The following is a 27862-nucleotide window of genomic DNA, read 5'->3' as shown; positions in this document are numbered from 1 at the left end:
GATAGGGTGACCAAACAAAACTCCGAACTGCCATAACTTGATATTCTACTTAGGATAGTCATTGTTGGATTGCTATTCATGCCTAAAAGGAAGTTTTTTTAGTTTAACGTCCCACGTTTACGCGCCGATGCTAAGAGTGACGGCGGTGATGATAAAGAACGAAATGGTATTGAAATGATGAAAGTGGGAGGAAGTCCACACACATACACGTTCACGGTATTTGTTCATCACAAAGGCCACTTGGCGGGACCTAGAATCGAACCAGGGGCTCAAGCACCAGGGGTGAGCGCTCTATCACTGAGACACCGCGGCCTCTCAGTGAGGAAGAAGACCACTGAAGTATCGATTGTACCCATAACCTTCGATTATTATCGACTCACGGAAGAACATCGAATATCGAAACATAATTACTACGAATTCATCTGTCCGAAAAATAGGAAATTATTTTATAAAATTTCTGAATCTTTCGAAACGAAAACTAAACTTTGGGGTAGGGTTAGCATATTCTGGAATACTAAAATGCGGACATACTTTTGTCTAGCTAATTCGTTATATAAACATTAACTTTCAACATAAGAATGATACGTTTTACCTTTTACTTTCAAGTTACTTTAAAAACATTATGAAAATATATTGAAATGTACGGAAAATAATAATCAAACATGAGCACACATACATCACCATGTTGACTTTGTCCATTTAATATTTTCAGCACATCTGACCTTTTTGACACTCCTTTGAATACAAATAGCCAAATGTATTTTTACACGTAAAATGTATGATATTGAATTGGGAATACACTTCACTTAGGAAACGTGGACAGATCATTGAATTTTGGGAATTTTTACTCTCAAAATGCGGACATGTCTGTTTAAATGCTGACATATTATAACCCTAACTACGGAGTTTAAGAAGACCTAAAAATTATAGTCTGCAAGTCGAAAAAAATTGGGACACTTCCTTTTTTTAAAAAAAAAAATCCGTCACCGTTTCCGTTTCCATCGAGGCACTGGGCTACTATCTGAAAAAGGGAGCAATCCCACTAAAAACACTACGAACGCTGTGAACGAATGTAGAGACCAGTGCATGTTTCACGGCTATTTTTATGCACAAACACCTCTCCTTATTTAATACTTATCTTAGAACTATGTACTTATCTTTATAAGTGTCTTCTGGAATTTAAACAGTTACTGTTTTTTTTTTTTTTCATTATAATGTTCATGGTTGCTGAAAGCATATCGTCCAGCGGGAAACGTAAAATGAAATGAAATCTTTAAGTTTCACGTCCCACTGTTATGCCGGCTAGGCTAAAAGAGAGTGATGGTGAGAAATGAATGAAATGGTGGAATGAAGAAAGTGGGAGGAAACGGTAGAAGTGTCGGGAAAAGTGTTGGTAAAAGGCTAACTGGTGTGTCTTGATTTTTATAATTTTACAGGAGAGCGATTTAAAATGTCTCACTTAACATAACACCGTGTGTTACTCATTTCAGGATACGCCATTTTCAGAAAGTTCATAAATTTCCAAGGTTAAATAACGATGAATGGTGGTCGTAACCCAAAATCATGTTTTTGAGTTACGCCATTTTACCCTTCACCGACAGTTTGACCCATTTACTAGGAGATCCGGGTTTCAAATCACACACCCAGCCATTCTTACTGTAGTTTTCCCAGGACCTTTCTCAGTTCCACCAGAGAAATATTAAGAGTCTTCATCCTGTTTGCCATTCGTAAATTTCACCGACAAGAATGTTCAAGCATTTCATCTTGCATTTATTTCCAAACTGTCACCTTAAGTCTTCATCCCGGCGAAATTAAAATACCGCTAATTTTACAGTAATTATGTGATATCTTCAAATAGATAAAAGATAATCGAAATGTGGAACAAGAGCGCCCTAGACAATATTATTTTACATAAGAAACCGTTATCGTGACTCACTTATCTACTTTCGACTTCGAGCCATTTTGAAAATCGGCATTTATTTTCGCGTTTCTAAACAGTTGAAAACGGAAAGCCACTAGGTGACTTGTGATAACGGTACCTCACGCCAAATAATATTGTCTAGGGCGCTCTTGTTCCGTATTTAAATTATCTTTTATCTATTTCAAGATATCACATAATTACTGTAAAATTAGTGGTATTTTAATTTCGCAGTGATGAGGCCTCTTAAGAAATTTTCTTTACTAAAAATACCTAGATAGATTTCCTTCCCAAAACTCCCTTTCGTTGCTACTTTTTTGTACTCAAAATGGCTTCACAGTTGCAATACTTGAGATTTTGTAAGTAAATCGACGAATAAACTAGATATTTAGGGGGAAAAGTAACATGTACCATTTTGGTAGATCATACCTTTTATTTCATGAGATAACTTTATGTACAAGTGGGCGAGAGTACGTAACACTTAAAACGCAATGCACCATGGGAGAAACAAGTTCTCAATACACATATGTGCTATGGTGTATGTAGTAAGAGTGTGTGCAAGTGAGAGTGAGTAGTTTTTCTCAGTTTTTTTCCCAAAGTGTGTGTGTGTGAGTGTTGTCTCTTGAGTGTTCCTGAGCTGGGACCGTTGACTAAGTGAACTTACTTGTTCGTCTGACTAAGAAAAATGATGATTTCTCTAGAGCCTCGCTTGGGACTAAGAGCAAAAGAGTAGCTAGTTGAGAAAAAAAGAGAGAGAGCACTGAATGGTTAGAGGAATTGCAGGGAGGAGGAGAAAAGGTGAAACCAAGAGTAAAGAGGGGAAAAAGGATACGAAAGAAGGAGGCGGAGGCAGCTTGCTACGATAGCAAAATTTGTCAAGTTCTTCCATGATCAATGACTGAGTCCAGACGGCCTCTTGTGTCGTCTTGTGACCAAAAAAAAAAAAAAAAAAAAACTTTGCTAGCTATCTTTGCGTTTCTTCTTTGTCCTGTCTTTGCCCTGAATTTTCAGATCACTTCTGTCTGACCCGTTGATGACATTTCTTACTTCAACCCCAGCCTCACTGCCCCTGTTCCAGCATATCTCTTCTCTTCTATCAAATATAGAAATCTCAGCATGTGTTCTTGTTCCATGGACTTTCCAAAAGCCTAAACCATCTGTTACCTTAAAATAATAATAATAATAATAATAAAAATTCAACAGATGTTTGATACATTTAATTGAGCTAAATGAATAAAATTATTGCATTAATTTATTGGATGAGTATATCACATTGAATATTACAAGCATTATGGGACCTTGTTTTTCTATATTGCAAAGTTTCAGCAACTTCTGAAACCTTGTTTTCGATAGTTAGAAAGTCTTGTTTAGTCAACATTCATATGATAACAATTAAAACTGTACAGAAAATTGGTTACAAAATGAATCTGTTCCAGTACTTTATAAAGCCTTATAAACAATGTGATAACATTTCAACATTATACAACCTTGTTCGTCATATGATAACAGTTGAAAACTCTATAGAGATATGTTTACAAAACGAATTGGTTTCAGTACTTTATAAAGCCTTATTTACAATGTGATAACATTTCAACATTCTATACAACCTTGTTCATCATATGATAATTAAAACCCTTTAGAGACTATTACAAAATGAATTTGCTCTATTACTTTATAAACCCTTGTTTACAATGTGATAACATTACAACATTCTATACAACCTTGTTCATCATATGATAACAATTAAAACTCTATAGAGACTTGGTTACAAAATGAATATGTTCTATTACTTTATAAAGCCTTATAAACAATGTGATAACATTTCAACATTGTATACAACCTTGTTCATCATCTGATAACAATTAAAACTCTTTAGAGACTTGGTTACAAAATGAATATGTTCTATTACTTTATAAAGCCTTATTTACAATGTGATAACATTTCAACATTGCATACAACCTTGTTCATCATATAATAACAATTAAAACTCTATAGAGGCTTGGTTACAAAACTAATCGGTTTCGGTGCTTTCTTATGTAAAGCTTTATTCACAATTCGATAATATTTCAACATATGTATAGCCTTGTTCATGATATGATAAGAATTCAAAATTCTATAGAGACATTCAAAAGGAGGGTGGTTACAGGATTGACAGTTTCCAAAAATGATAATGATACCTAGAAATGGAGATACATAATTTTTATTTTATTCTGTTTCAAACAAATTGCAAAACGTTTTGAGAAAGCATAATTTTAATACAGCATAAGTGGCCTCCAAAGGGCATCGAGAAAATCTTAACAGGTTATAAAAGTTTCTTCATCAATATGGTTGAGTTTGCATGTGTCTATGAGATTTCATCCACATGTTAAGACACTTATAGATTAATGGAATAGTTGAATATACTCACTAGGATGATAGAACATATTTTATGATGCCAAATTCCATGTTGTTTCAACATCGGGCTTTTCAAAATACCTGAAGGACTCAAATCGTAACATATGTACCCATAATGACATATTTTGATAACTTACGGTATACTAGTTATTAAAAGATATCTCTGGAAAATAATATCACTTTCGGAAAGTGTTTTCAATATCGTCATTTTGAAATCAAGATATCACAAATATTAAATGCCCTATAGGATGTTGTGATTTAAGTGCTCGACGTAGGAGATCTGTGTTCGCTTTCCGGTGCAACATCATGTGGTTAGGATTCCATATGACATTGTATGTTCATGTCTCATATAGTCTTGGTGTTGAACGGGACGCTAACTCAAAATGATCCAAAACTTTGTACACAATACTCAAAATGCCAATACTTTATATGATCTATTTTACAATGAGACATTTCGAGACCCTATGAGGCAATTTTTGAATAAAATGTTAGGAGTATCAATGTTCAAAAATGTACACTCATATCCAAAATGATTGTCGCATATCTATAACTGTCTTCTTTTAAGAATATAATTTGATAATGATTTTGCAGGGTACTTTTAATACTGATACTATGTGTATAATCGGGAAATGTATATTTGTGGTAAATTTCATGGGGAAAAAATCATAAATACGAAAATTAGAATGAACGAAACAAAATGTTGCTAAATGGACAAGAAAGTTTTATTTTCGTTTTATTGTTCTTATTTACTGCTCTTTTGAGATGAAATTTGCCCCATACATGTCTTTGCAGATTATACACATACTAACATTATAAGAAATCCGGGCGAATTCGTTATCAAAGTATATTCCTACAACAGCATATTTATAGACATGCGACAATAATTTTGGACATGAGTGTACCTTTGTTTATAGTTTTAATCTCTCGAGGTTTTCCAATCTTCTTCATAACATGGTAACCTTTCAACAATGTGAACGATTTTGTGTACAATACTCAAAATGCATCAATGATTCGTAGAAACTTCTTTAAACAGTAATATTTCGGTGACTAAATACGGCTAAGACATTGTTTAACACGTTGTGTCCAAGTGGGCACACCACGAAACCACCTTCTTGACTGTTTCCTGATGCTTACATGATGAAATCACATTGTAACATTTATTGCTCCTAATCTGCTATAGAGAAATATAAATAACTTTCACCTAGACCAGTAAAAACCAAAGAAATCCATATACAGGGTGTTAATGAACAATACCGACAAACTGTAAGAGGTGATTCCTCACATCAAAATAAGTCAAAAAGTTCCTATGAACCTGTGGGGAAAAGGGCATAGTATCAGTGCTATGGCTGTCCAAAATCGTGAAAAAGCCAGATTTCAAGAGGTCCTATCTCGAATTCGAGAAATCGTGAACTGGTGGTCCTTATCAGCGTAAAGGAAGTAAGGAATAGACAATCCAAAAATGCATATTTCATTAATTTTCAATGGGTGTGCAGAGTATTCCTTGCAGGGTGAAATTCTCAGGCATGCCATCAACCGAATTTTGAGATATGTTCTGATTTTATGATTGGTCCAAAGTAGGTAAATGATAATCCTTGACAGCAGTGAATACGGAATCCTTTGGCGCGTTGTCTGAAATGTTAAGAATCGTCAACAGTACGGTCTCTCGTACACGGGAAAAAGCATGCTGTGATGTTTTCTTTCACGCTTATAAGTGAAGTAAACGTGAAATATACCGCGATGAAACACATAGCATCATACGTTATTCCGAACACAAAAAAACATGGAAATGCGAGTTCCTAACAATTCCGACTCCCCTCCGAAGCACTGGATGTCGATTGTTGTCAAGGCTTAACTCCTGCCTACTTTGGACCCTCCTTGAAATCAGGATATATCTGAGAGAATATTTGAGAATTACACACTGTACCTAATACCCTGCACACCGATTGAAAATAGATATAATATGCATTTTTTGGATTGTGTATGCTTGACTTCCTTTACGCTGATAAGTGCCACCATACACAGTTTGTGGGATTCAAAATAGGGCCTGTTGAAATTTAGCTTTTTCGCGATTTTGGACAGCCCTAGCACTGAAACTATGCACTTTTCGCAATAGGTCCATATGAACTTTTTTTTTTCTTATTTTGATGTGAGGAATCACCTCTTATAGGTTGTCGGTATAGTTCATTAATAACCTGTATAAATCAGTTACGATATCTTAAAAAGGTTATTTCACTTAGTAATCACTGCGGCATAAAGGGTTAAAGTGTGGTAGAATTTCAATGCTAAACCTCGTTTTCAATATGGCAATATTTTACGATTGTGTAGGATATTGATTTTAAACTTAAAGTTTTACTACTATACGCATCCTTGTGTATATTTGCTGTGGAGCAGGAAGCAGATTTGAAGCCTGCTCCTAATTGACCGATTTTCTTAAATTTGGAATATGTTATCTCTTCAATAAAACCATGAAAAGTACCTTATATGACTGAGGTGGAAAAGTATCTTATATGACCATCTATTGTCTAAGTTACCACGTATCTTTTCCTAAACAGTTTACTACAGGTTAAAACTTCTTGCATAGATACGAAACATGTAGAGATCATCTGAATATTTAATCTTAAATTTTCGAATTTCTTTAGAAGTTGTAATAGATCGAATTTCTTATTTTTTTCTGAAATTTTTGAATTTTGAATATTTTATTATACTATATTTGAGATATGTTTGTAAGCAAAAAAAAGTAAAATGAAAGTGTATATTCGTTTTTTCTCTTTCCAAATTCCAAAATTAAATTTAATTAGCATTGTTGAAAAAAGAAATACTGTATTTCATGCTTGACGAAAAATGTTTTTGAAAATTGTTTTAAGTTTGATCGCGAAATTACAAACTTGAACAGGTCTGTCTTTTTTCTTTTCTTTTCTTTCTTTTTCTTTTTTTTTTTTTTTTAAAGCGCGAACATGCAAGAAACATGAGATATTATTACCGTTCTAAGATAAAATAGAGGCTGAAATGCAAGTAACACTTCTTATTTTGTCCAGCTGCAAAATTTAAGGATTTACCTGTAAAATTATATGGATGTAACCATATGTATGCTGGCATTAATTGCTAATTAATTTCGCCACTTAAGAAGTTAGACACTTTAAAAAATCCGAAGTGGCCAATTTAGGAATCTTTCACTTTAGGAAGATCACAAAATGTAGAAACGATCAAAAGAAGGCAAAAGAAAAAGGTTTAAAAATTGCAAGCGACAACTGCAGTTTTTTTTTTTTCAAAGAATAAGATTGATGTGTGAAATTGTAGAACATGAAATCTAAACCTTTCAGTTTTTTTTTTTTTTTTTTTTTTTTGTTTACGACCATCCAACATTGAGATACGTACATTTACATGTTGTCGGTCTTCAACCGAGCTTAACTTGTCACATTACTTTTCTTTACGACCGTCATATGTTTTGTAAGTAGACACATTAAAGAGGTGATGGAGGAAGAGAGAGAGAGAAAGAGAGAGAGAGAAAGAGAGAGAGAAAAGATGAAGGTGCTGATTGGTCCTGAATTGGTTGACAAGTTAGAACATGACCAACGTCAGAAGCTGTCCCTTTTATCACCGTCCGACTCATTTCGTTAATTGGTTCATCAAACAAATGTCACACAAAAAGTTTCAATAATATACAGTATGTATATAAAGCTTTTGATACCAGAGCCATTTATAAAATGTCTAATTTAGAAACATTTAGCTTTTAAAACAATATTTTAGAAATCTATTTCTTTGTTTGTCTAATCTGTCGTAGCGTTTAGACATTTAGATACGTTATGTCATTTGTGAAGTCTAATAATAAAAACAACAATCATAATTCTAAGGGAAGATGGACGAATAATTTTTCTCTATTTCCCAAATAATATATAACAAAGTTGTCTTACATTCTTACGTACTTGTACAGTCAGCTACAAAAGTTCTTTACGGTGGTATGGCTGGAACGCACAGAAAACAGGAATTTTAGGAAGACTTCTTGATCTTAAAAAAAATTTTGTTGTTGTTAAAAAAAGGATCAAAAGATGGCGATCGTGGTCAAGAACTTTAGAAATGATCCCAAAAAAATGGATCAAAAGATTGTGATCTTGACCAATTATTAGTTTGTGTATCAGGGGCCACAACATTTTCGAACGGCCCCTAAATAGAGTTTTCGTTTTTTTTTTTTTTCGCATCATACTGAGTTAAGTGATAGTTTAGGTTTGAGTACACTATATGTAGTTCTCCAGATATAAGACTTACAAGAAAATTTTTGACTGAAATATATTGGATCTTTTAATCCAATTACGTTCGTTTTAATTTACTAAAATCTGTAGTCAAATTGTACTTCCATTCTGAACTTATTTACGAAACTAATTTTATCAGATGGAAAGAAATTTTTTCGCTGTCCGTACCTAGAGTTACCTATGAGAAGAAACGAGTCAACTCTACCAATTAGTTTTGCCCATGAGACCAAATGAAACGGGAAATAAGGCTTTTTCGTCTTATCTCCTAAGTTTCGTTTCGTCTCTTTTTGTTCTAAATTTACACCCTGATTTTTTTCTTAATTTCATCTCGAAGTTATTAGAATCCTTCAATTTCACCAGAGGTCTATGAAAGGTGTGATATAACAACATTTACATTTAGGGCCGGATCTAGGATTTTCTGAGGGGTGTGTGCACTAAACAACAGCCAGTACATTTGAATTAAATTTGAGTTTTTTAAATGACTTTAGGAATCTGTGATATAAATGAGGAGTTGCCCTGGAAATGCTAAGTATTTTCCTTCAACCTTCAGAAAATTGACTGGAACTATTGATTTTGCAAAACTCACTGCTAGCTTCTCACTTTAGTTAGAAATAGTGTATATTTACAACGAATGGGGGGTGCACGTGAACCTTTGCACCCCCGCACTAAATTCGGCCCTGTTTACTTCATAATTATTATTGCAGCATATTGTAAAATGATTTGTGTATCTTTAAACGTTGATAAATACTCATGCATTATGTTCATACGATCACTTTATCAATTTATAGAATATCGGAACATCCATCTGCATCATATTATGCAAATATGGATGAATGTTCAAATTATCGATAATTTCATATTGAAATCTTGTAGTTTTACGTTCCACGGTTATGCCGTGAAGGCTGAAGGAGACGGTGATAATGAGAAATGAATGAAATGGTGGAATGAAGAAAGTACTAGGAACCGGTATCGAACCAGGGACACCATGCACCACAGATGAACACTCTACCACTGAGTACCCGCGGCTCACAATTTAATATTGAAATGTATACATTTATTTCCACTGTTAAAAAAAATATATATATCCCTATTAAGACTGAAGGTTAGGAAAAGGAAACATCTATCTTTATGGTTGAAAAGGTTTTCTGAAGGAAATAAGTTATGAAGTTTGAAAAGTAAGTACTTAAGCTCCTATCAGCAGCTGCGTTAACTTGTTCCCCCACTTTTAAAATTTACTCAGAAAAGAATGTCAAAGTTTTGTACTAGTTTTGTACCGTTTTGTACCACCAATAAAAAGTTTTGTACCACGTCCATTAACCAGTAATGGACGATTCAAAGTGGGGGAACAAGTTAACGCCTGTCCCCCCACCATGACGAATTTTCCCGAAAATAGTGGCAAAGTTTTGTACTAGTTTTGTAACGTTTTGTACTACCAATAAAAAGTTTTGTACCAAGCCCATTAGCCAGTAATGGACGATTTAAAGTCTGGACCTAGCGTTAACTTGTTCCCCACTAAAACGAATTTTCTCGAAAATAGTGTCAAAGTTTTGTACTAGTTTTGTACCGTTTTGTACCACCAACAAAAAGTTTTGTACCAGTCCATTAGCCAGTAATGGACAAAACTTTTTATTGGTGGTACAAAATGGTACAAAACTAGTACAAAACTGACATTATTTTCTGAGTAAATTTTAAAAGTGGAGGAACAAGTTAACGGAGCTCCTATCAGCTCCTTTACCTATGCTAACTAACGGCTGAGGAAGATATAAGATTTGCTGTCATCTGTCTTTTCTCAATGTCTGATGAAGAGGACGTTAGGTCCTTGAAACTGTAACAAAAATCGTATAGTTATTAAATAATTCATTTTGTTCTGGTCAGAAAAATGTGTTTTAAGAAGTATTTTCTTAGAAATGAGATTTGGCAATTCTCATTCATAAGGAAAGTAACAGAATATTTTTTTTTCTTTCCGCTTTATACAATCTCATCTACTTTTCTTCATTTCTCATTAATGAGAGTTTCAAAGTCTTGTTTCTAAGAAAAGATATTCTCGGTGCACAGATAAGAAACGGTTTCTCAGATTTAAGAAAGTGTTTTTAACAGTGTAACTGCTATAGATTCCACAGAGACACAAACATAGAAACACTGAAGATAGTTAAAAAATTGGCCACATCTCTGAATGGGTTCCGATCACTATTGACCACTCGACCATCTGCGCCCCATTCTTCAATTGTAATTAATATCTTCATATCACAAACCAATACTCGATTAGAATCATTTACAGTGTTGCCATGTACACATTATTTGATTTGATTTAATTTTTTGTTTAGTGTCCCTTTCAGGAGCGAGGCTATAAAAGACGTGGAGCTACTGCTTAACGTGGGATCTGAATCACATGAGCTCCCACCGCACGCCTACCTATATATGCATACATGCTTTGTTAACAATAAATGACAGAGTATTGTTGACTTAATTTCAATATTGTACATATCTAAGATCTTCGGAATATTAAAAATAGAGCTCTCTCTTGGCTAAGCAGTTAACGTACTCGCCTTTGGGAGACCCGGGCTCGATTCCGGGCGGAAGTTCATGTGGTTTGGATGCCACGTATCATATAGCCTCGCTGCTGAAAGGGAAGCTAAACTAAAAATCAAATCGCTCTCATATAGAAACGCTAAACTCAACATTACACTTAAATTAATATAAAAAATGTCTTAGTTTTTATATGGTTGTTTTCAAAAATTGAATTTGAAAACACGTCGCCATTTTGTAAATATGTGTAATTCTTCAAATATTATTAGTATTTAACAGAAAATATTTTATTCAAAGATGAGATGAGATAATGGACAATATCGTGTCGGTGGATATTATTGGGGTACTTCTATTTCTCGTTTCACCAATTCTTCTATCATCATCCGGAACCACTTGCCTTAATCATCGGTATCTTTTAGCTTAATGGGCATAATCGTAGGACGTTAAACTAAAAAAAAATCATTTTATTTCCAAAGAGAAAACACGTACCAATTGATAGAACTCATGAGCTGAACAAAATGATAATTAGTGAATATAAAAGCTCATGCCCAGTTTTGGGGAAAATGTAGGAAAACAAGATTTCTTTGTAAATCTAAAAATTGATGCTATGCACGGACCATGCCATTCGTATGGAAATTTATTTTCTGTAACCTCTTCATTATGTTACTAATACAACGATAATACATAGTAAAGTTAATGAAATATAATCTAAAGATATAATTAACACTTAAGGGTTTTCACTACAGCGAAATTAAACTACCGCTAATTTTAGAGTTTTTTTTTTTGTAATATCTTCAAAACAAATGAAAATACTCGATAATTAGAAATGTTGTTAACTAGACAATACGATTTTGCATGTGGTACCTTTATCACAATTCACCTATCTGCTTTTGATATGCCGCTATTTACAGAATCCGCAAAATGATGCTAAATCTACCTACAGCTTCAAATCGAAAACAGATAGATGAGTTATGATAACGGTTTCACACCAAAAATCGTATTATCTAGTTCACTACGTTTCTGTTTTTCGAATATTTTTTATTTGTTTTAAAGATATTACAGAAAAACTCTAATATAAGCGGCACTTTAATTTCACTGTAGTAAAGACCCTTAAGAGGCCTCATTCCGGCGAAATTAAAATACGGCTAATTTTACAGTAATTATGTGATATCTTCAAATAGATAAAAGATAATCGAAATGTGGAACAAGAGCGCCCTAGACAATACAATTTTACATGAGATACCGTTATCACGACTCACTTATCTGCTTTCGATTTCGAGGCATTTTGAAAATCGGCAATTATTTTCGCGTTTCTAAACGGCTGAAAACGGAAAGCGACTAGGTGACTTGTGAGAACGGTACCTAACGCAAAATAATATTATCTAAGGCGCTCTTGTTTCATGTTTCAATTATCTTTTATCTATTTGAAGATATCACATAATTACTGTAAAATTAGCGGTATTTTAATTTCGTTGGGATGGGGTTTCTTAAATATTAATTTGGGGGGCGCGGTGGCTCAGTGGTAGAGCGTTCACCTCTGGTGCTTGGGTTCCCGGGTTCGATCCCAGCCCCCGCCAAGTGAACTTTGTGGTGGACAAACACCGTGCTCGTGGGTTTTCTCGGGGTTCTCCCGTTTCCTCCCACTTTCTTCATTCCACCATTTCACTCATCTCTCATTATCACCGTCTCCTTTAGCCTAACCGGCATAACCGTGGGACGTAAAACTTAAAGATTCCATTAAATATTAATTTATTTAATTAACACTTGAATAAAGGAAAATGGCAAAATCATGAAGTAAAATACAATGAGCAGGAAAACTCTATGGGGCCCTAAACAGAGGATTAATTGGCAAAAGAAAGGAACACTGTAGCTCAGTGGTAAAGTGCTTACTTCTGGTGCGTAGGGTCTTTGATTGGATCCTCGACCAAGTAAGTTTGTATCTGTTGGTTTTCTGGGGTTACTCCCGTTTTCTCCCACATCTTCATACCACCAATTATTCCATTATCATTCACTTGTCTAAATCATGTGTCTCCCTTAGCCTAAAGGGCACAATCGTGGGACGTTAAACTCGAAGATTTCATTTCAACTGGCAAAAGAGAAATAAGCAAGAAAAACAAAAATAGCTGTGTACAAATTAACCTTTGAATACACCCTATGAAGCTTTGAAACATGGTCATTAGGAACAACACAACAACGTTAGGTACAGACAGACAATGGAAATGAGATACCTAAGGAGAATAGAGAATAAACGAAGAATGGATAGAATTAGAAACAAGATCACTAGAAAATCACTACAAGTAACAGCTCCTAAAAAGTACATAGAAAATACAGCTATTCCGATGACTAGGACATGTATACTAAGAATAGAGGAAAACAGGATACCACGAAAATTACGGGACACGAAACGCATTGCAAAGGGAACCAGGGGAAGACCACGGATTGGGATGAAAATGTAAGAAGGATTCTTGAGGAAAGGAGGGTTAAATGGACATACAGGGTAGGGATGCGCACGAGACAAGATTTGTGGCTGTCTCGTCTCGAAAATATGCTGTAAAAGTGATGTCTCGACTCGAAAAATGTATATTTCTCTATTGGAGGAGCCGTGTCTCGACTCGAATTTGGTCAGGAAAATCTTCTCTCGACTCGTCTCGTGCTCATCCCTAATACAGGGCGTCAAAAATCTCGGAGCAGATAGAGAATCATGGAGATCTCTTCAGTAAACCTAGACACCGTGAAGATAGAAGAGAACGACTAATCAAGTCAATCAGTAAGTACGTAAGTAAGTAAGTAAGTAAAATATTGTCCAGAAATAAGATGTATCAGTTAATTACATTGAGACGAATCAATTAACACGCTTGTGGGTAAACTTAAGAGCGTAATTGTCGAGAAAATCGAAACAGAAATGAACTTTCGTGTCGCTAAAAAGTATATATATATCCTTCTTTGACAATAATAATAGTGAGTGGACAGTTTTTATTTTGGAGGAATAAACTGTTATTTATATACTACATATAAAGCAAATTACATTGTCGAGGAGAGGAGTATGGTAACTCAGTGGTAAAGGACTTACCTTTGGTGGGTGGAGTCCTTGGTTCGATCCCCGACCAAGTAAGATTGTGGTGGATAATATCGTGTCTGGTGGGTTTTCTCGGGGTACTCCTGCTTCCTGGCCCATCTTCATTCCACCAATTCTTCCAATTCGTAATTGGCTTATCTTAGTCATCGCCCCCTTAGCCTAAAGAATATAAACGTGGGACGTTAAACTAAAAGACTTAACTTTTTCATTTTGTAAATTACATTGTTAACGTAACAGATTTATCTATAGTTGATTATACAGTATATCCCTAACCAGTGGCGTATTTAGAGGGTGGCTATCGGGCTCAAGCCCCCCCCCCCGAAATAAATTTGTTATATGCACAACTTTATTAAACAAAGGAAAAAATAAAAGTGCTTATTCACATGTTGTGCATAGTCTCCCCTCCCCCGAAACAAAATCCTAAATACGCCACTGTCCCTAACAGTGACATACATACCTATTCTTGTACGCGCCCGTATTCAAGCAGGACTCGCGTTATGTAAGATATTGCTGTAATTTAAAAAAAAAGAAAAAAAAGTTAGTGCTCTTGAATCGTTATATAAGTAAGGCCTTCTGACTCGAGAGTCTGGAGCAAGAGGTGTTGCAAAGAGAGTTTGGCGTCTTTATCTAAAAAGCGATGCATGACAGCAGATTAATGTTACGGTGACGGTTGTTGGACGTTATCAGGTCTTGCACTGGCGTTCCTCACTTGTCACCAAGAACAAAGGATCACGGGAAGACGAAGACGACGACGACGAAGAAGAAGAAGATCTTCTCACGACGACGAATAACAAAACACATCCCAACTAAACGGCAACGAAAAACGCTTCGGCAGAAATTAATACGGGAGGACCCTTTCAAATGAACAGGTCATATTTAAAGAGAGAAGTCCATTTTAAAAAACATGTTTCTACATGAGAATAAATGTGTTGTTAAAATCGTCATCATCATTATTATCATCAAGAAGGGGTAGGAGGGGGGGTTAAGACGTAGAGGGAAAGCGAGGAGACTTGTTACTTTGGTTCCGTGAACAAGGCAGTGGTCAGAGGACCAGAAAATTGGTCTTTTCATCCTGGAGACAAGCCGTTCTTATCTCTTCTTCATCATTGTCGGCAAGTAAGATCCACCGATTTATTTTGTAGTCTTTGCATATCACCAAAATGCCTTGCTTTGACACCTACTTTCCCTCCTCCCTGTCTCCTTGTCAGCTGTTGCAAGACATGTATAAAACAAAATGGCTCCTTTTCTCTGTCTTGTATACATACATACATCACACCAGAGTATCATACATAGATTATTTCTCGTATTGTGGATGTGTAAAAATACAGTTTTTAATGTTTCAAACTGGTTGAGCTAGTTGCATTTATTACAGATAAAATCTATCACTTTCTAACAAATCTTCAGCATAGATTTAGAGATTATTGTTATAAGACCAAATACTAGCTATGAATTTCTAATGAAATAAAGTTTTTGTCCTTTAGAATGCATGCATATGTGCCTAACCAAGAGTTTCTCAACCTGGGGGCCTCGAAAATAAGCGAGAGAGATAAATATAGACCTTCTAGTTAGAATCTAATACCGGCAAATATTTTTAAATATTATTTTGAATTTTGTTCTGATAGACACACTTTTATTTTTATACATACTGTTAAGAACAACAAAAAATAGATCTACTAAACATTTTCAACAAGTGCAGAGTTGTTTAAAAATCAATTTAAATGGATGAGGTACGACTAATGAGAACTGCACATTGAGATATCAGAGAAATACAATTGCAACAAAACCTGCATATTGAAATACAATTAAAAATTGAAAGCTAATGAAATAGCTGAGCATGGTGTGATTTCACTAGCGCTGCAAAATCCGGTTCAATCTTCATGACGCATATTATCAGGTCATTTAAAATAATCAATAACTTTTTTAACAACCGTCTAAGTTTTTAAAACCAAAATTGGAATTCACTTTATTTTTTTTATCATATGACCCAAAATTAAGGGAGTTATGGGATTATAAAATTTTGAAAGTTCTATGACTGATCGGATTCGATATTTGTAATATGAATGAACTGACCAAATTTGGTTTTAATCCATTCGCTTTAAGGGAGGTTACTGTATCCACTATATACACGAAATGGATTCTACCATTATAGAAATAGATGGATATTGTGAGATCTCCCACACAAGTTACGGGAGATGGTAGGTATGTTAAAAATCCCACACAAGCTGATTACAAACCAGAAATTATAAAGCGGTGGCTGGCAAGAGAATGTGATGAAATGGGGGTCATGATAAAAATTAGGTTGAGAACCACTGGTCTAACCTAATAATATTGTTGACATGTTTACACAATAGTAAAATTTACTCACTAAAAATGAGTCGAAAACTGTTCTCGTATATCAAATAATCGCTCTTGAGTATCAAAATTTAGTCACAACGTGAATCAAAAGTTGCTTGCGAGTATCAAATAATTAAAAATAAATAAATAAACTTCTTCAGAGAATGAAAAATATGCACATTTTGTTGTTATCGTTAAGAAACTTACATTTAAAAAAATGTCCATTTGACTAAACTAGAAAGAGCTTCTATAAAATAAAAATTTTAGAAATGATCCCAAAAAGTGGCGATCTTGTCCAAGAATTTTAGGAATGATGAAAAAAATGCATCAAAAGATTGCGATCTTGGCCAATAATTAATTTTTGGATCAGAGGCACAAAAAATTTTGAACGGCCCTTAAATTGAGTTTTCGTATTTTCTAAAAAATAATCACATCATACTGAGTTAAGTGATAGTTTGAGTTTGGCTACACTATATGTAGCTCTCCTGATATAAGACATACAAGGAAAATTTTTGAATGAAATATATTGGATCTTGGATCAGGTGCAACAAAATTTTTGAACGGTCCCTAAATCAAGTTTTCGTATTTCCTAAGGAATATGCACATCATACTATGTTAAGTGATAGTTTGGGTTTGGCGTAGTTCTTCAGATAGAATATATGGCGTACAAGAAAATTTTTGATTGAAATATATTAAATCTTTTGATCCAATTCTTCGATTTTGGTCAAATTCAATTTTGATCCAATTGAAATATATTGCATCTTCTGAGTATTTGATTAAAATAAAAAGCAGCTTATACCATATAATACTCTATTACTGTAACTTGATTTGATAATTTTAGTGTCTTACATAATATACTGTTCATTTAATCAATCTAAAACTAACTTTCTTAAATAGTTCTGTATTTTATTCATTTGATTGAACTAAAATTAAAATTCAAGAAGACTTAAGAATTCAAAATTAAACTCAAGAATTAATTAAACTAAAAAAAGGCAACTTACATAAAATTATATTCTGTTCATTTTTAAATCTAAAGTAATATTTGAAATCTAAAGTACTTTGCCTAGTATTTTGTTAATTTGATTAAAGTTTAAGTAAACTTTCAAAAAACTATCTTGTTTATGTAATTAAACAAGAGAATTTTATATAAATTATTATTGTGCTAATTTGATTAATCTAGACTAACTTAAATAATATTTTTTTATCATTTGAATAAGCTAGAAACAACTTGCAAAAAATGATATTCTGTTCATTTGATAAATCTATAATAAATTACTTAATGTTTTGTTCATTCGGTTAACCCAGAAGTAATCTTCTCAAATAAAATTTCATTCATTTAGTTAAATTAAAAGAACCCTTATATAAAACAATATTCTGTTTACTTGGAAAAAGTAAGTTTATTTTGTTCATTTGATTAAGCTAAAATTAACTTACATTAAAATATTCTACTCATTTGATAAACCTAAAATATTTTATTGAATATGTTGTTCAAATGATTCAACTAAACAATCCTTCATAAGCAATATTTGATTTATTTGATTAACTATCAGTGACCTTCATAAAAAATGTTTTGTTCATATTGTAAGTTAAAAAAATTAAAAAAAATAATATTCCACTCCAGTGGTTGTCAACCTAATTCCTATCGCGACCCCTATTTTATCACATCCTCCTGCCAGTGACCCTCCTTATAATTTCTGGTCTTTAATAAGCTTGTATGTAATTTTTAATATACCTATTGCGGAGATCTCACGATATCCATCTATTTCTATAATAGTAGAATCCATTTCTTGTATATAGTGGATACAGTAACTTCCCTAAAAGAGAAAGAATTAAGACCAAATTTGGTCAGTTCATTTATATTACAAATATCAAAGCCGATCCTTCATACTATTTCAAAATGGAGGTCATTTGAAAATTTTAAAACTTCATAACTCTCTTAATTTTGGATCATGCTAAAAAATGAAGTGATTTCGAATTTTGGTTTAAAAACTTGGATAATTGTTTAAAAAAAGTTATAGAGTATTTTAAATGACTTGACAATGTGCATCACTAAAATTGAACCGGACATTGCCGCACTAGTGAAATCACACGATGCTCAGGTATCTTATTAGCTTTCAATTTTAATTATATTTCAATATGCAGGTTTTGTTGCATTAGTATTTTTCTGGTATTTCAATATGCAGTTCTCATTAGTTTCATATCGTACTTATTTCATTTAAATTGATTTTTAAACAACTCTGAACTTGTTGAAGACATTTAGTAGATATATTTTTTTTCTTAACAATATGTGTAAAAGAAACATATGCATATCAGAACAAAATTCAAAATAATATTTAAAAATATTTTTTGGTATTAGATTCTACTTACATTTAAATTTATCTTTGCGACCCCTAGATTGAGAAACCTTGTTCTACTCAATTGACAAATCTAAAGTAACTTATATAATATCTTGTTCATTTGATTAAACTATGATTAGCCTTAATAAATAATATTTTTATTTGATTAATTAATAACTAATTATATAAATAATATTCTGTTCATTTGATAAATGTAAAGTAAATTACATAATACTTTGTTCAACTGGATGCAACTATATAAAATTACATTTTGGACATTTGGAAAACTAAATTAATTTATGTAATATTTTGTAGATTTGATTACACCGAAATTTCCCCTATTAAATAATATTATGTTGACTTAATGAACTTAAATAATTTATATAAGATCTGTTTATTTCACATGTCTGAGGTAACTTACCTAACATTTCGTCTAATTGATTTAACTAATGTAGCTGTATAAATATACTCGGTGTTCATTTGATAAATTAAAGTAACACAGAATATTTTGTTCATTTGATTAAACTAAAGCAGCCTTCATGAATAAAATTGTGTTCACTTGATTCAACTGCAAGTAAGTTATATAAAATGATATTTTGTTTCTTTGGTAAGTCAAAACTAACTTGCATTATTTTGTTAATTTGATGTAACTAAAAGTAACTTTAAAATATTTATTCAATTGATAAATTTAAAGTAACTTGCATTGTTTTGTTAATTTCATTTAAGTAAAAATAACTTTAAATATCTATTTAACTGATAAGTCTAAAGTAATTTGCATTATTTCGTTCATTTGATTTAACTAATAGCAACTTTAAGAATATCTATTCAACTGATATATCTAAAGTAACTTACATTATTTTCTTCATTTGATTTAATTAAAAACAGTTTAAAATATCTATTCAACTGATATATCTAAAGTAACTTACATTATTTTGTTCATTTGATTTAACTAAAAGCAACTTAAAAAATATCTATTCAACTGATATATCTAAAGTAACTTGCATTATTTTGTTCATTTGATTTAACTAAAAGCAACTTTAAGAATATCTATTCAACTGATATATCTAAAGTAACTTACATTATTTTGTTCATTTGATTGAACTAAAAGCAACTTAAAAAATATCTATTCAACTGATATATCTAAAGTAACTTGCATTATTTTGTTCATTTGATCAGATATTATTTTTACATCAGTACCATCTTTAAAATACTTAAAGCATGCATACCACAGTCTAAAATGAAAGTAGATTTAATATGAAAGATTCCTAATAAATTTAATTTTAAAAATGCTACGTTAATGAGTAAATACTAGATTTTGCAGCTGAATTTCGATTAAAAAAATTAATATCATTAACCTCAAAAAATGTTAATGACAATTTGAAAACGGGGTATTTATATAATATTTGGGAACGGAACAAAGCAAATGACGATGAAATTAAAGAGAAATAATAATGCAACAAGGATCCCCCCTAAAAAAATGAAACACCAAGCACGTTTCGGAGGGTGAGTATATCATCATCAAGATCCGCCAAACCCTGCCTATTGGAAGTGGAAACGAATTAGAAGTTGACACGAGAATGCTCACTTAAGGGCCAGTCATTATCAAGACCTAACACGAACCCCTCTTTAGCGTAAGAAGAATATTACCCTTTTTTTTTTTTTTGTAAAACATGGAAAGAAGAAGGCGGTACACTAAGTATCTGGAGAGTAGACGATGGGAGGAGACAGCACGAAAGCAAGGAACGAATTTAAAAAAGCTTCAGTGTTTGAACTAAAAGAAAAAAAAACATGAAAGTACGCACAAATGAGGGGAAAATATTTGACTTTTACGTGCCATCAAGGTCATTTGATATCCTTTTTATATATCATTAAGGAAAGTCATTATCCGCATCAGCAAACATTAGTCAGTTTTTTAAAAAAGTGTTTTTAACCCTTTAATGATCGAACACAAAAATTTTTTACCCAAGATCACAATTTCGTACAAAGGGAAAAATTTGAAAATAAAAAAAAAAAAATTCTTCTAAAAATTTTTTTCCTGTTGGTATTGGAATTTGATTGTTTGTCAATACAGACGACCTTAGAATGGTCATCCTTCTATTTAACAAAGAAACAGAGAGAAAAAAAGGAAGAGTTAGTACAACACATAAAAGAAAAAGGGAAGGGGAAAAACTAGAGTATAAGAAAAATGGAAGTGCTTTTGGGAAGGGTTGTTTTGACATATTATGTCGGTATTACTTTAATAGCCAAGAATATTTTTCATTTCTCACAATGTTGCAATGTAATGTACGGTTAGGTGGACATAATGCTCTCAAATTGGTGCGCCTAAATTTCCATTAGTCTTACACCTAATCTGCCTTGACAAGCGTAAAAATAGTCATATATGATGTTTAGCATGAACTAATGGTAATCGATTTTCGCTCATTTCTTATTCTTCCGTCTTTTTACACTAACAAATATACGAGGGCGGTTCTACAACTATTACGTCAATTTTTCTTAACCTTATCTGCAGTAAAAAGCTGTTTATCTTCTCACAAATAAAATTTGCCATTTTTATTAACCTGCTTTTGCGTTAAAAGTTACTCAGCATATAATTAAATAAATGAGCCACTTTAGAACTGCTAACAGGTCTAATTTAGCAAACAAATAAACAAGAAATTTAATGCTAAAATAATTGTGCGACGTTCTTTGATAGAGGAATGATAAATTAATAAACCCAAAGGTCGCCGTAGTTTTACAATTAAACATCTTTGCTTTCAGTGTGTATTTCTACAAATTCGCTTAAGAGGCCTAATCACTGCGAAATTAAAATATCGCTAATTTTACAGTTAATTATGTGATATCTTTAAATAGATAAAAAATAATCGAAATGTGGAACAAGAGCACGATAAACATATTTTTGCATGAGATACCGTTATCACGAGTCACTTAGTAGCTTTCTGTTTGCAGCCATTTAGAAACGCGAAAAATAAACGCAGATTTTCTAAATGGTTGGAAATTGAAAGTAGATAAGTTAATCGTGATAACGGTATCTCATGTAAAATAATATTGTCTAGCGAGCTCTTGTTCCAAATTTCGATTATGTTTTATCTATTTGAAGATATCACATAATTACTGTAAAATTAGCGGTATTTTAAGTTCGCCGTGATGAGGCCTCTTAAGGTACAATGAGATAAAGAGCCCCCTAGTGGCTATATGTTAAGCCACCTAAATTCGATTCCTGATGGAAACTCCCGCGTTGCTAAGTGATTAGCGTACGAACCTTTGGCGTGGGAGACCCAGGTTCGATTCCCGGCGGGAGCTCATGTAATTCGGATCTACATTAAGCTGTAGGTCCACATTAGATATAACCTCGATTCTGAAAGGGAATCTAAACTCAATAAATAAATAAATAAATAAATAAATAAATAAAAATAAAATAAAATAAATCGATTGCTGGTGAGAGTTCGGCTGGCTTTAATTCCACTTTAAACTATAGGTTCAAGACTCATATAGTATTGAACCTTTAACTCCAAGTCAAGCAAACTAACCAACGTTGGATATTAAAACGAATATGATAATAAGAATGGCTCAATTATCTTGGAACGTACACATTAGAAGTTAGAGTTCTTGCCTAATAATTTGGAGATACTTGGTTCAAATCCAGCGGCCTGTGACCCGGTGGTTCAGTGCTGCGCTCCCTGCTGGTCTAGTGGCTACCACGTGCGTTTTTGGTGTACGGGGTCCCGGATTCGATTCCCAGTGGAATTTTAACTATCCTCCACTGTTTCTGTGTTAGTGTCCCTGTCGCTCTAGGTTATTGGACAAGCGAGCTAAACGAGTAGAAAGCAAGTAAAATAAGTAGAAACCTAGTAATAAGTAATTAAGCAAGTTAATGAGGTACGTTTTGTGAATCAGTTAACCTTAAGAAAAAAAAGAAAGATGAAAGTGGTAGAGCTTTTTCGTGGGATCCGTGGCCAAGTAAGTTTGTGGTGGACAACAGGTTGTCCATGGGTTTTCTCATGATACTCTCGTTTCCTCCCACTTTCTCATTCCACCAATTCTTCCATAATTCCATTCACTTGCCTTAATCATAGTCTCCATTAGCCTAAAGGGCATAATCGTAGGACGTTAAACTAAAAGAAAGATAAACCCCATACCCAACTGTCTTGATTGAAATTACAGCATGGTTTCTTCTCAGTTCTACCATGGGTAGCCAGAATGGTACCTTTAATTGTATTTTCTTGCGGACTTCGTTCCCATTATTGTTATGATTTGCTAATTGTTGCAATCTTCTTTGTTCTCCCCCCTCGATTTGTTCCTTTCAGCGAAATATTGCCTCAAATCGTTCAGAATGTGCTTATAAATTGTTCCCAAATTGTATACTGGACAGTTTCTTCAGTAATAAATAAATAAAATTAGTTAATTCATAATTTTCTTTCCATTCCTATGTCTCCTATGTTTTATGACTTACCATATGGAATACCATTTCATTTTGCACAAATAACTTATATAGAAAGAAAAAAACGTAAGGTATGTAGAGTACGTAAAATGTAGGTTACATGTGTAAATCTTGTAGATTTTGGACTTAACGTACCACTATATATAACATTCTGCACCAAACATACAACTGAAAACATGTTTTATAATATTTTCTGTATAAGTGTTCTGTCTATACTTAATTCCCGTACGAAAGAAAGGCGGTCAGGATCTCATATACAGATAAACGTATTTAATATATAGCTGAAGTATGTAACATACGTATACGTATATGTAATATACGGACAATTGTTCGATGTCAGACATCCTACTGCGGCATGATGTAATATCTAAACGGGAAAGAGGCAGTGTGTATGTAGTATATGGATAGCGTATGCTCCCTACGGATTTCCGTAATAAACATATGCATCGTGTATATCTATTTGTGCAATATACCGCTGACCGGATAACAGATTTTTCTCAGTGAATTCATGTGTACCGGTATTCATTATGTAATCACTCATATGATATAGGTATTACTAGGGTCAGTGTTTCTTTCAGACATGTTTTCAGAGGGGCACTGCCTCCCCGGAGCTCTAAGAGTGCCCCCCCCCCCGGAGGAGACCAAAATAATACGTTTATAATATTATAATAAATATAATAGTACCAACAGTGCCCTCCCCACTTGGAATACGAAGTGTGCCCTCCCGGAACATAGTTTCTGAAAGAAACACTGACTAGGGTTAAGAGAAATTCAATGGTCTGTAGTTTTATAAGTACAAGTCTCTTACGTGAGAGACCCGGCTTTGATTCCCAGCGTCGGCTCATGTGGTTCAAATCCCACATTAAGCTCTAAGTCCACGTGTCATATAGCCTCGCTGCTGAAAGTGGCGCTAAACTTAAAATCAAATCAGTCTAGTTTTACAAATTCTCCGAAAGCAATAAATTATTTTTTTAAAAAATGAACAAAATTAATAATTGGTGTTGTAGAATAGTACAGAGGATAAGGACTTACAAATTCTGTATTGTTATAAACAAAATGAAATGAAATCTTTAAGTTTTACGTCCCACAGTTATGCCGGCTAGGCTAAAGGAGAAGTGATGATGAGAAATGAATGAAATGGTGGAATGAAAAAAAGTGGGAGGAAACGGGAGAACCCCGGAAAAACCCACGCACACGGTGTTTGTCCACCACAAAGTTCACTTGGCGCGGGCTGGGATCGAACCCGGAACCCCAAGCATCAGAGGTGAAGGCTCTACCACTGAGCCACCGCGGCCCGCCGTACAATTATAAATAATAAACCCAATAAAAGAGCATTGCTACAAGTGTTCAATGTCAGCGCCATTCGTCAGACGACAAACATCGAGTCGATAGGCAAGTTCTCCCAAACCTTGATCAGTGTGTCTGGAGTAATTGTTACAACTGTTTCAATCCTCTTTCTTAAATTCCTCAATCTCCTTAAAATTCTCCACACAGACGTCACTGGAATTACTAATTCATGACTAGCCTTCTGAATTGATTTCTTGGGGCTACGCGTCAAAGACTCTCTCATTCGTTCAATACGTTCTTCAGTCACTCTTGGTCGTTCTGTACTCTTCACGTTGCACAGACAGCAAACTGATGATAACATCTACGGATGTTATTAACACTTGGTGGATTGCAATTGAACCTAATGCGGAAAGTACGTTGCACTCTAACTGCAAATCCAATCTTCGCAAAATGTAAAACATACAAAAGCTTTCGCTCACTAGTCGCCATCTTTGTTACTAGCGCTTCCTAACGGCAGACAGAGAAAACAGTGCATGTACAAGCGTGCCTACAAAACTGTTTGAGTTGCTCTTTCATTTATTTATAGTCGTAAGTTAATTGTAATAAATACTACAAAACCTTAAATCCCCCATATTTTTGTTTTGAAACACCCTGTATAATAGCGCTCGTGAAATCTGAAAAAGTCCTTCTTTTCAGTCTTTTATACAGGATTGACAATTCTGAAAAATGAAAGTTTCCACATCCCACTCATAATTCTCTAAAAGGTGAAGTATAATTGTATTTTAAAACCTGAAATATATATCTATAGATGAGCTTGACAAAAATACCGATCGACTGCCAACCCTACTGTCATTTCAGTAACCGTATTCATGACAAAAGAAATTTCCTGGTCAAATTTCATATTTCTATCTACAGTGGTAAGGTCTTGGTGTTTGTGAGAGGGTCACTTTTACTTCTTTATGTTATGGTATAGATTGGGGTTTCTCAACCTGGGGGTCGCGACTCCTATAGGGGTCGTTGAGAGGCTTTCATGGGAGGCGCGAAGATAAGCAGAAGAGATAAATATAATTAGAATCTAATACAGAAAAATATTTTTATTGAATTTTGTTCTAATAGGGATATTTTTATTTTTATACATGCTGTTAAGATCAACAAAAGATAAGTCTACTAAACACTTTCAACACGTGCAAAGTTGTTTAAAAATCAATTTAAATGAAAGAGGTACGATATGAAATTAATGAGAACTGCATATTGAAGTAATAGAAAAATACAAATGCAACAAAACTTGCATATTGAAATACAACTAAAATTGAACACACTAATCCGCAATAACTGTGTTGTGTTTGTTGATAAATCAATAATCGACAAATTATTTTGTCTGCAACAAAAGGGACTGCTTTTCTTAAGGATTCTTTGTTGTTCGTTGCAGAATTATACACGTATGTGTGTGTGAATGAATAGTCATTTTTCCAGCTGGCCACAATAAAGGTATATTTTTGGTGTGGGGTTTTGTTTGTTTCCTAAATTTTAAATGTAAAGAAGTTGCTCTTTGACAGCTTTTAGTGTTACTGAACACATACACAACAATGTACCAAATTAACAACAATATGAGGTAACTCAAAATGGCGGCCTCTCGAAAATTAAAATACTCAATAACATCTGTTAACAACTATCCAAGTTTTTGCTAACAAAAATTAGAAATCACTTTATTTTTTAAAATCATATGACCCAAAATTAAAAGGAAGTGATGAAGTTTTAAAATTTTCAAACGGCCTCCATTTTGAAACAGTATGACGGATCGGATTTGATATTTTAAGTATGAATGAACTGACCAGATTTGGTGTTAATCTATACGCTTTTCAGGAGAAACGGATTCTACTATTATAGAAATAGATGGATATCGTGAGGTCTCCGCAATAGGGATATTAAAAATCCCACACAAGCCTATTACAAACCAGAAATTATAAGGGGGTCGCTGGCAAGAGGATGTGATAAAATGGGGGTCGTGATAGAAATTAGGTTGAGAACCACTGATATAAATAAATAGATGAGAGGGAGACAAATAGAAATATAAAAGTTTTAGCAAGAAACGCAACTAAAAAGGAAAACTCAGAACAGAAAGAACAGATTTTTGCCAAAGTGTAACTGAGCAGTGTTTCTATTTGACCTTAATTTCAAAATCAATAACAATAGCCATTCAAAACAATAAATCATTTGGAACACGCCATCACAGAAAGGAGTTTCAAAGAATTCATGGAAACTTTTTAGTTTTAAAAATAACTCTGGATTTCAAATGACGATTTATACGTTTTAAATTCGCATACATAATGATAATCATTTTCCCACATCCTCTCTCCTTCTCCTTCCAGAATCTACCGCATAGTTAAACTTTAATTTGTCCTGAAGTCAACCAATCACGTTTTAAAAAGACGGACCTCCAGGATTGCTGTGACCTTTTGCGAGACCTCAACACATAATTTTCTACAAGTTTCATGAGGCGTGTCCACATTTGCTGGCCACACAAAACACAACGTGTACGAATCAAGCACGCCCAGACACGTAGTAAAACCAGAACAAAAACAAAAAAATCTTAGTTGCAATTCAACCGAGAGAAAATGATTGTCGAACGGGGTGAGAACACTTGTTTTTAACTCTTAAATTGTAAAATCGTTAACATAACATTTTGCCCCTTCTAGTACGACTATTAAGAAGTACTAAGATACCAGGTCGGAAGGGAAACGGACTGATTTATCACATGATTGGCTGATGTAGTTATGCCTCCTGAGAAGGGGGAAGACGGGGGAAACAGCTTTAATGAAGTGAAAATACCAAAACAGCTGCTTGAAGCTAATGGTTTAATGGGTCGAGCTGTTTTCGTCAGAAATAACGAGTTTGGAAGGTGTTCAGCTGTCTCGAATGAGGTCCTAAGGTAGCGGATGTTTGCCCTCAGAGGTCACCAATTCCATTATCTCACTCTCGCCGCCATTTTCTTTTCTTTTTCATTAACTTGAAAAAAAAAAAAAGTTTTCCAATCTAACGCCCAGGAAGCGTGGTTGTCTGATAGCCAAACAGGAAACTGTGAATCAAATTGGGCAACACAATTGGAGGAAAACAAAATGGAAGGGTTGAGATTCTCATGTATACAAAGATAGCCTACACGCCTTATTGTTATTTATTTTCACTCTGATTGGTGACCATTTGTTTATTTTGCAAGCGTGTAGATGGGTGGAATTACAAAAACGGATGTTAAATGACGTAATCTCTAAAAGCGTTGAAGCTATGACAATTTTTCATGATTAGGTTTGC

Source organism: Thermobia domestica, chromosome 2 (assembly GCF_964235325.1).
Source record: "Thermobia domestica chromosome 2, izTheDome1.hap1.1, whole genome shotgun sequence".
NCBI lineage: Eukaryota > Metazoa > Arthropoda > Insecta > Zygentoma > Lepismatidae > Thermobia > Thermobia domestica.
The sequence above is the reverse complement of the archived record's forward strand: the minus strand, read 5'-3'. Positions refer to the sequence as shown.